The sequence below is a fragment of the Eriocheir sinensis genome, chromosome 13 (assembly GCF_024679095.1).
Source record: "Eriocheir sinensis breed Jianghai 21 chromosome 13, ASM2467909v1, whole genome shotgun sequence".
In the NCBI taxonomy this organism is placed as follows: Eukaryota; Metazoa; Arthropoda; class Malacostraca; order Decapoda; family Varunidae; genus Eriocheir; species Eriocheir sinensis.
Window position 1 is genome coordinate 16,331,383 of NC_066521.1, and position 10,380 is coordinate 16,341,762.

At 41.2% G+C, this 10,380-nt stretch overlaps 1 protein-coding gene and 1 long non-coding RNA gene across 3 annotated transcripts in view; one reads left to right on the top strand and one right to left on the bottom strand.

Annotated features, from left to right (window-relative positions):
- Nucleotides 1–6,664, bottom strand: part of LOC126998084 (glutamate receptor ionotropic, delta-2-like) — a 30,908-nt gene extending 24,244 nt beyond the window's left edge. Inside the window, exons 1-2 of the mRNA XM_050859464.1 lie at nucleotides 6,597–6,664; nucleotides 1,040–1,084 (exon numbers count right to left, since the gene is read on the bottom strand). The gene's annotated coding sequence lies outside the window, so the exon portion shown is untranslated. The remainder of the gene's footprint in view (nucleotides 1–1,039; nucleotides 1,085–6,596) is intronic.
- The window catches only part of LOC126998085 (uncharacterized), an 86,232-nt gene that overhangs the window by 5,668 nt on the left and 70,184 nt on the right, over nucleotides 1–10,380 (top strand). The window lies entirely within an intron of this gene.

A 10,380-nucleotide genomic window follows, 5' to 3' on the forward strand; every position in this document is an offset into this window, starting at 1 on the left:
CCTCCTAGTTTCTATGCCAACGACTGTAGCACAAAGATCTCTAACTTTTATGGTGCCCAGGGCTTGTTAGGTACAGTTTGTAACTACCATTCTATTACGCCTCCGTGGTCTAGTGGTTAGCGTGCCTATGTAGTTACGAATACGCGTGCAGCTCACCCAGTTGTTCATTCTCCCTTCCTCCCTTTTCTCGGGCTGATTGATCAATTGGTACCTGGGGAAACCTGGGGAAGGTAAATTGTGGTAACCCGGATGTCACACTGGCCCTGCGTCCCGGGGTAATGGGTCCTTCTCACCACAGGCTCAAGGGCTAATGTTACGGAGAGGAACACCACGGCCACGCGCAGCTATTGCCTATGCCACCACCATCATACCACCTTACCTATTCCATTCAGAGCTCACCGGGAAAAGAAATATACTGCTGGAAGATTGAATAATTAAGAGGAAGAGAAGAGAGACAGAAAAGAAGTATAAAGAGATTAAGAGGAAGAGAAGAAAGATAGAGAAAAGAAGTATAAGGAGGAAGAGAAAAAAAAAGAAAAGATTAAAGAGGAAGTATTCAGATGTAAATTCATAACCAGGCAACAGTTCGATGATATATTATCCTCCAACTCAGTATTAGTTTTTTATTCCATTAATATTAATAAGGAAGCATTGGAACGGTGGTCACGAATTGCCGGAAATATCTAAAACCAACCAACCAACACAGCTGTTATCTATCTCATCTATCTACTCGAACGGTCTTAATCGAGTGGAGGTTCAGGTGATCATTGGAACGGTGGTCACGAATTGTCGGAAATATCTAAAACCAACCAACACAGCTGTTATCTATCTCATCTATCTACTCGAACGGTCTTAATCGAGTGGAGGTTCAGGTGATCATTGGAACGGTGGTCACGAATTGTCGGAAATATCTAAAACCAACCAACACAGCTGTTATCTATCTTCTCTATCTACTCGAACGGTCTTAATCGAGTGGAGGTTCAGGTGATCATTCTCCGCGCTGCAGGTTAATTGCCTAACTCCTGTTCCCGCTACTTACAGGCAAAGCAGAGCAGGCCGCCGCGTCCCGCCATGCACACAGCCCCTGAAAACAGAGACAAAGAGGGTTAATTGATATCATTCTCAGGGGTGGAAGAGTTAGTATCCATCCACACACGACCTGCCTGCTTACCTATATACCTACCTACCTACCTACCTACCTATACCTATTTTCTCTCCTACCTACCGACCTTTCTTGCTACCTCTCCAATTTCCTTCCTACCCACCCATTTTTTCTTTCCGCCTATCCACTTTTGTTTCTACCTATCCATCTTTGTTCTAATTTCCATCCACCCACTCCACATTCACTCCACTCCCTTCCACTTCACTTCATCTCTTCCACATACTCACAGCTCCCTCCACTTTCGTTTCTACCTATCCATCTTTGTTCTAATTTCCATCCACCCACTCCACATTCACTCCACTCCCTTCCACTTCACTTTATCTCTTCTACATACTCACAATACCTTCCACTTTCGTTTCTACCTTTTCCATCTTTGTTCTAATTTCTATCCACCCACTCCACATTCACTCCACTCCCTTCCACTACACTTCATCTTTTCCACATACTCACAGCACCTAAGACCAAAGGCAAATAAGGGTAGTGGATATTCTCAGAGTGGAGGAATCAATATCCACACACGTTTGTTCCTGTCCTCACTCCACATTCACTCCACTCCATTCCACTTCACCTCTTCCACATACAGCACCTAAGACCAAAGACAAAATTAAGGGTAGTTGATATTCTAAGGGTGGAGGAGTCTCTATCCACACACGACCCGTCCACTTTTCTTCCTCCTTTTCCTTCCTTCCATCCTTCCGTCTCACTAATCATCCACTTTTTTTTTCATTATTATTTTTTTTTTTTTTTTTGCCCTTGAACTGTTTCCTCTACTGTAAAAAAAAAAAACGAGGGCTCAGTCATCCACCTTTAGTCTTGCTGCTATTCCACATTCAGTTCCGCTCCACTTCACTCCACATTACCATTTTCCCGTCTCATCTTCCACCTCATCTCATCTCTTCCACATTCATCTAAACACACAAGGGTCAATATCTCTTTACCCTCACTCCTGTTGCCACTTCACTCCACATTGTTTTCCTTCCGCTCCACCACATCGTTCTCCGTTTTAGTTAGACCCTTCCATCCTTCCACCTCTGTCACATTCCACCGCATCTCTTCCACATTCTCCTAAACACAGAGAGGTCAATTCGTCTCTCTTTTCACTTCTGTTGCCACTCTTTCCACTCCACATCCTCCACCTTCCACTCCATCACACCTTTGTCCGTTTTAATTAGAACATTCCATCCTCCGTCTGTCCCCCTTGCAATATAGACGCCCCAAACTCTCTCTTTCATAACCTGTTTACGACTGAGAAATGATGAAGAAAAACGATAGAAAAAGTGACGACGAGTGAGGAGGAGGAGGAGGAGGAGGGGAACCTAATAAGAAAAAAAAAAACATACGAAAGAAGAAAAAATCCGTCGCTCTTGTTTTTTTTCTTGAATGGAGCACAAAAGAAAGAAGAAAAAGCGCCGCCCATTGAACGAGAGGGAGGAATAGTCCTTATTATCTGCCCCTTTGAAGCAGCTGGAGACCTTTTGGAGAGAGAGAGAGAGAGAGAGAGAGAGAGAGAGAGAGAGAGAGAGAGAGAGAGAGAGAGAGAGAGAACGCCAATCTACTATTAATTCTCACGGAGTTCATACCTGTTGCCGTGCGTACCCCGAAGCGCTCAGGTGTGTGTCCTCAGGTGGGGGGGAGGGGAGGGTTACGGGAATGGAGTAATTTTCTGTGACGTGCAATTATGTCGCTATCTCAACATGTTAGGATTTAAGTTTGATGGGTTATTAAGAACTTGTTATTGACGCCTCTATCCCTTCCGGCTCAACCCAATGGCTTGTTTCTCTCTGTCTATCTGTCTTTGTTGCGGAGGAGTAATGTGTGTGTGTGTGTGTGTGTGTGTGTGTGTGTGTGTGTGTGTGTAGCTTCTACACACTCACTCACTCACACACACACACACACACACACACACACACACACACACACATACAAACACACCAACTCAAAGGGGGACAAATTACCTGACTCCAATCACGTACACGCACACACGCACACATGCACTAACCTGTTTGTCGCTTGCAAGTTGAATTCCCACTGACAGGTAAATTTGCTCGGAGGGAAACGCCACTGGATGTATAATTTTGGTCGCGATTAATGAGGCCGTAATTTCACGTTTTACACACTGGCGAACTCTTTGTCTTCTCGCCCACTTGTGACAGTCGCGCGAACCGTTGCTTAATAACTTGCTAATAATCACCGGTGGCATGTTTTTGTCAGTGGGAGGAATGTTTGATATTAAGTGGGGACCTCGCCGCTGCACTTGTCATTATGTTTCGTGTGTGTGTGTGTGTGTGTGTGTGTGTGTGTGTGTGTGTGTGTGTGTGTGTGTGTGTGTGTGTGTTGCTACTCGTTATTGGTGTTGTCATTAAGAGAGGTTATTTAAGTGCTCTTTGTTAGAATGAGGAGGAGGAATATTTTGTATGTTATGATGGAGAGTGATTCGCTTGCTTGCTTGCTTGTGCTATGGTTCAATATACTTTGCTTCGAGTGTGTGTGTGTAGAGGGGGGTTAAGAGAGAGAGAGAGAGAGAGAGAGAGAGAGAGAGAGAGAGAGAGAGAGAGAGAGAGAGCACAGAACGCAAGAAAAAAAAGGGAATTAAACAAAAGAAAACAATAAAAAAAACATGATGGTCATAAAAAAAAAAAAATCACATCAGAAATGGACACACACACACACACACACACACACACACACACACACACACACACACACACACACACACACACACACACACTAAATAGAGAACGCCATAACAAAACAAACCGTTATAACTCAACCCCACCACAAAATACGAACACACGCACACTCAAACTCACACACACAATCATAAACACACAGTCACAAACACAGAACAAACGGAACTAAACGAGAACGAGAAACGAGCCCGTCGCGAAAGGCAGCATAAGGCAAAAGGATTAAAACTCGACTCCCGTCCACACTCGCATTCCGATAACATTCCACTCAGTATTTCCCCGCAACGTAAGGAGCTCAGGGCCTCTTGGGAAGCGTTGAGAGAAAGCTCTTCCCGCTTTAAATCCTCAAGCGTTCCTCTTCCTCTCTCTCACTCTGTCTCTCTGTCTCCTCGTCCTTCTGTCTGTCCGTCTCTCCTGGTCTTGGCCTTTCTCTCTCTGTCTCTCTCTCTCTCTTACTGGAGCGATGAGATAAGGGCTCAGAAGGTCGAAGCATTTGAGAATGGAGATATGAAACCGGAGAATAATAGTGGACGAGGAGGAAGAAGAAAAAGTGGACGAGAAGGAGAAGAAAGAGGAAGGCTAAGAAAGAGGAACAATGAACGAAGGAAAGAGAATAAGGAAAGCAAATGAGAACTCGATGTAGAATGTAGAAGATAAATGAAAGGAAGATACAAAAGAGGGAGGAGGAGGTTGCTGCAAAGACTAAGAAAGAGGAACAAGAAAGAAGGAAAGAGAAGAAAGACAACAAATGAGAACTGGATGTGGAACGTAGACGATAAATGAAAAGAAGAAACAAATGAAGGAGAGATTCGAAACTGCAGGATAATTATCAAGAGGAAAGAAGGTTTAAAGAGGATAAGGAAACAGAAGGAAGGAAGAAGGAAGAGTAGGAATAATCGAGCGGGGAATAACGTAGACAAATAGAAGTGAAATGTGAAATAGGAAGATTGAAAACAGGAGAATAATTGCACCGGAAGAAGAAAAGATGGAAGAAGGAGGAGGAGGAGGAAGAGAAGCTGGAAAATATGATGTAAACGAACAGACGGGAAAAAAACACGTTAGGAAAGAGGAGGAAAACTGAAGGATAATTGCAGAGGAAGGAAGAAAAAGATGAAGGAGGAGGAGAAACAGGAGGAGGAGAAGGAGGAAGAAGAGGTGAAGGAGGAGGAGGAGGAGGAGGAGGAGGAGGTAAGATGTAGAAGGATATACGAGAAGAAGTTGTAAGGATGAGATAAAGGAGGAACAGGAGAAGGAGAGAGGGGGAAGGAACAGGAACAGGAAAATGACAGAAGAGGAGGAGGAGAAGGAGGAAGAGGAGGTGAAGGAGGAGGAGGAGGAGGAGGTGGTAAGATGTAGAAGGATATACGAGAAGAAGTTGTAAGGATGAGATAAAGGGGGGACAGGAGGAGGAGGAGGAGGAGTAAGGATCAGGAGCAGAAGAAAGAGGAGGAGGAGGAGGACGAAGAAGAAGAATAAAAGCCAGCGTAAAGAAAAATGCGAGTGGAGATGAAAGAGCCGACAGCGGAGGCGGAAGAAAATATATAATAGATTAGTGGACGGCGAAGGAAAACTGGAAAAAAAGTGAAATAAAATCCTGTAAGTAAACAAAGGAAAGAAAATAAGATGAGACGCTGTTGAACCTGAAAAAGTAAATAGTAATAAGGAAAACTATAAAAGAATGTGAAATAAAAACTGTAGCTAATCAGAGAAGAGAAAAAAAGAGGAGACGCCGATGAACCTCCCCCCCAAAAAAAGAAAAAAAGAAAAAGGTGACAGTTTGAAATAGAAAGATAAAGATAAGTAAGATAAAGTAAGATAAGAAGATAAATAATAAAAAAAATGTAGCTAAATATAGAAGAGAAAAAAAGGAGACGCTGACGAACCTCCCAAAAAATAAAAAAATAAATAAAAAAGTGAAAGATAAATAAGATAAAATAAGATAAAAATATATAAAAAAAATGTAGCTAAAAAAAAAAAAAAGAGAAAGACGCTGATGACCCCCCCAAAAAATAAAATAAACAAAGAAATGACAGAGTTTAAAATAGAAACAAATAAACAATAATGATAATAAAAATAATAAACAATACTAAATAAATGAGTAAAAAAAACGAAAATACAAAATTGGAGACGTTAATAAGCCCCCCAAAAATAAAATAAAAGATAAGAAAAGTGAGTTTAGAAAGAGAAAAAAATAACGTAACCAACAAACCTAACAATAAAAATAATAATAATAATAAATAATAATAGTAATAACAGCAAGAGTAATGACTGTTTAAACTTACCTATGTTGAGAGGAGAGCAAGAAACCAAACACCGACCTCAAACTCACTTACCCATGTTGAGAGCAAGAAACCAAACAACGACCTCAAACTCACTTACCCATGTTGAGAGGAAGAAACCAAACAACGACCTCAAACTCACTTACCCATGTTGAGAGCAAGAAACCAAACAACGACCTCAAACTCACTTACCCATGTTGAGAGGAAGAAACCAAACACCGGCCTCAAACTCACTTACCCATGTTGAGAGCAAGAAACCAAACACCGACCTCAAACTCACTTACCCATGTTGAGAGCAAGAAACCAAACACCGGCCTCAAACTCACTTACCCATGTTGAGAGCAAGAAACCAAACACCGACCTCAAACTCACTTACCCATGTTGAGAGCAAGAAACCAAACACCGACCTCAAACTCACTTACCCATGTTGAGTGCAAGAAACCAAACAACGACCTCAAGCTCACTTACCCATGTTGAGAGGAAGGACAAACGGAAGGAAGACCGTCGACTTCGTTCCTCCTTCAGCAGACAGCCGCCGACATCTGAATCCCTTTTCTTTCTGCTCTTGCTCGACAGACACTCACGGATGACAAATGGCAACCTAACTTGATTGCTCTTCCTCTCCCCTCCCTCCTTTCCTCTCCCCTCCCTTCCTTTCGTCTCCCCTCGTCTTCCTCTCTTTCACCTCTCTCTCTCTCTCCCTTCCTCTCTTTCTTTCTCTCGCTTCCCTTCCCTCCCTCCCTCCCCTTCTCTGTGTCTATCCTCTTTCACTCGCCACCTTTCTCTCCCCTTCCTCTCTCTCTCTCTCTCTCTCTCTCTCTCTCTCTCTCTCTCTCTCTCTCTCTCTTCTCTTCTCTTCCCTCTTATCTTCCCTTTTCTCTTTTTCTTTTCAATTTTTCTTTTATTTTCCTTTCCTTTCTTTTCTTTTTTATTCTCTCTCTCTCTCTCTCTCTCTCTCTCTCTCTCTCTCTCTCTCTCTCTCTCTCTCTCTCTCTAACATACCCTTCCCTTTCCCTTTCATCTCCCCATTCACCATTCTCCCCTTCCCCTCTCCTCTTCCTCTCTTCTCTTTCTTCCGTCCCTCTGTGCACCGGCCCCCCCCCCCCCCTCTTCACCTATGGCGTTAAAGCTGTGTCTACCTCTATTTTTATGGGCTTGTAATGACTGTCCACTATTCGTCGTCGTTGAATAAATCATCCCCCTAACGAAAGAACACGAGTGAGTCTTTATTCAGAGGAAGGGAGAGGGGAGCGAAAGAGAGAGAGAAAGAGAGAAGGTCAGGTAGAAAACGCGTGAAAGACTGAAGCAAGGGGATAAGGAGGCGAAAGTTAAGGTAGGGAAGCAAGGGATAAAGGAAGGAGAAAAGTTTAAAATGGAAAAGGAAAGAAGGAAATTTGAAGGAAGAGGAGGGAAGTAGGAAGGGGAGGGAAGGAGAGAAGATGGATGGGACGGATTGAAAGAGGGTGAGAAGTTAGGATGGGGGATAGAAGGGAAATGGGAAGGGAGGGAAGGGAGGAAATTGGAGAGAGAAAAGTTGGAAGTGAGGAAAGGAGGGAGGAGGGGAAGGAGGGAGGGGGTTAGAACGGAGGGAAGGAAGGAAGGAAGGAAGGAGCGAGAGGAGAGGAACGAAGCAAGTGTGTGTGTGTGTGTGTGTGTGTGTGTGTGTGTGTGTGTGTGTGTATTTGACAGGAGCCATCAATATTAGCTCTAAACCTGATGGCTCTCGCATGTTACAGGTTCATTGAGAGATAGACAGATAAGTAGATAATCAAACAGACAGACAGATAGACAGACAGATAGGGAGAGAAGATAGATAGACAGACAGACAGATAGAAAGACAGACGGACAAAGAAATATGGTGACAGATAAACCGATAGACTGTCAGATGGATTGATAAAACATTCTATCAGACGACATCCAGATAGAGACAGACAGACAGACACAAAGAAAGACAAAAATATAGACGAAGAGGTTAACAGACTGACAGATAGACAGATGAAGACATAAAACCAGACGACGCACAGAGAAATAGACATAGAAACAGACAGACAGACAAGAACATTAACAAAAAAAAAAAAAAAAGGGAAACAGACAGAAGCACACACATTCAGCCCTTCTTTCCTAAATCCATACATCCATAAACACAGACAGACAAAGACACACAGAAAAAAGCACACACACACACACACACACACACACACACACACACACACACACACACACACACACACACACACACACACACGAGACGAGCAAAAAAATGATGACATAATTTTACGCAATAGTCGATATAACACGACGCACGATAAACGCTGCAAATTAAAGGTTACGACATCTATAATCTCCTCCGTTGATAGCTTGGAACCTTATCAGAGGAGAGGAAAGGAAGGAGAAATAATCATAAGCACTGAATAAAGATGTGGAAGAAAAAAAAAGTAGCTATGGCGAGGAGATTGACTGAATGATAAGGGACGAGAAGGAGATAAGAGTGTATGGAGTGTGTGTGTGTGTGTGTGGGGGGGGTTATGTATTTGTTATTAGTGTGCGTGGTATGGTGGTGTGTTTGTGTGTGTGTGTGTGTGTGTGTGTGTGTGTGTGTGTGTGTGTTTTTTTGTTTTAGAGAGAGAGAGAGAGAGAGAGAGAGAGAGAGAGAGAGAGAGAGAGAGAGAGAGAGAGAGAGAGAGAGAGAGAGAGAGAGGAAGATAGATAAATACAGACAAAGAAAGAAAGAGAGAAAGAAAGAAAAAGATAAATTATGGATAAAAAAGGTAAAATATGATAATTCCTTTAGTCTAGTAATATCAAAACATTCAACCCCCCATAATATATAACTTTATATTCTCACATTCTTTATTCACTCATCTTTATTTATTTACCTTCATGTTTACTTTTATTTTTTATCTATTTATGTACAGAGAAAAATCTGAAAAAAATTACCAGAGTGAGAGAGAGAGAGAGAGAGAGAGAGAGAGAGAGAGAGAGAGAGAGAGAGAGAGAGAGAGAGAGAGAGAGAGAGAGAGAGAGAGAGAGAGAGAGAGAGAGAGAGAGAGAGAGAGAGAGAGAGAGAGAGAGAGAGAGAAAGTTATGAATGAAAAAAGTAAAAAACAAAACAAAAAAAAAACTAAGACAAAAAAAGTTATGGACAAAAAAAAAAAGACAGAAAAAGAAGTTATGGGCAAAATGATAAAAAAAAAGATAGAAAAAGAGGTTATTGACAAAAAAGATAGAAATTAGAAAGACAGAAAAAGTTATGAACGAAAAAGAAAAAATAGAAAGAAAGAGACAGAAAAAAAAGTTATGGACAAAAAAGATAAAAACAACAACAACTCCCCCTTTAATCCTGTAACATCAAAAACATCAACGACAACAAAAGAATATATATACAACTTTTTGCCTCACCTTTTTTTATTTATTCATTTACTTATTTACTTTTACTTATTTACTTCTCGTATTTTTATTTATCTATTTTTGTTTACAGAGAAAAATATATATGAAAAAAATACGTAGTTCCAAGAAGTGAGGAGAATAAAAGTTTGTATCTCACCCCGTTTTTTCACGCTACGACGAACTGAGAGAGAGAGAGAGAGAGAGAGAGAGAGAGAGAGAGAGAGAGAGAGAGAGAGAGAGAGAGGAAATATAAAAAGAGAAAAAAAGAGAAGAAAAGACGAGAGAGGAGAGAAGAAAAAAATAAAGGAAGACAAGAAGAAAAAAACAATAAAAAAAGATAACAAAAAAAAAAAAGAGAGAGAGAGAGAGAGAGAGAGAGAGAGGAAATATAAAAAGAGAAAAAAAGAGAAGAAAAGTCGAGAGAGGAAAGAAGAAAAAAATAAAGGAAGACAAGAAGAAAAAACAATAAAATAAGATAAGAATAACAAATAAGAGAGAGAGAGAGAGAGAGAGAGAGAGAGAGAGAGAGAGAGAGAGAGAGAGAGAGAGAGAGAGAGAGAGAGAGAGAGAGAGAGAGGAAATATAAAAAGAGAAAAAAAGAGAAGAAAAGTCGAGAGAGGAAAGAAGAAAAAAAAAAAGAAAACAAGAAGAAAAACAATAAAATAAGATAAGAATAACAAGAGAGAGAGAGAGAGAGAGAGAGAGAGAGAGAGAGAGAGAGAGAGAGAGAGAGAGAGAGGAAATATAAAAAGAGAAAAAAGAAGAAAAGTCGAGAGAGGAGAGGAGAAAAAATAAAAGAAAACAAGAAGAAAAAACAAAATAAGATAAGAATAAAAAATAAAAAGAGAGAGAGAGAGAGAGAGAG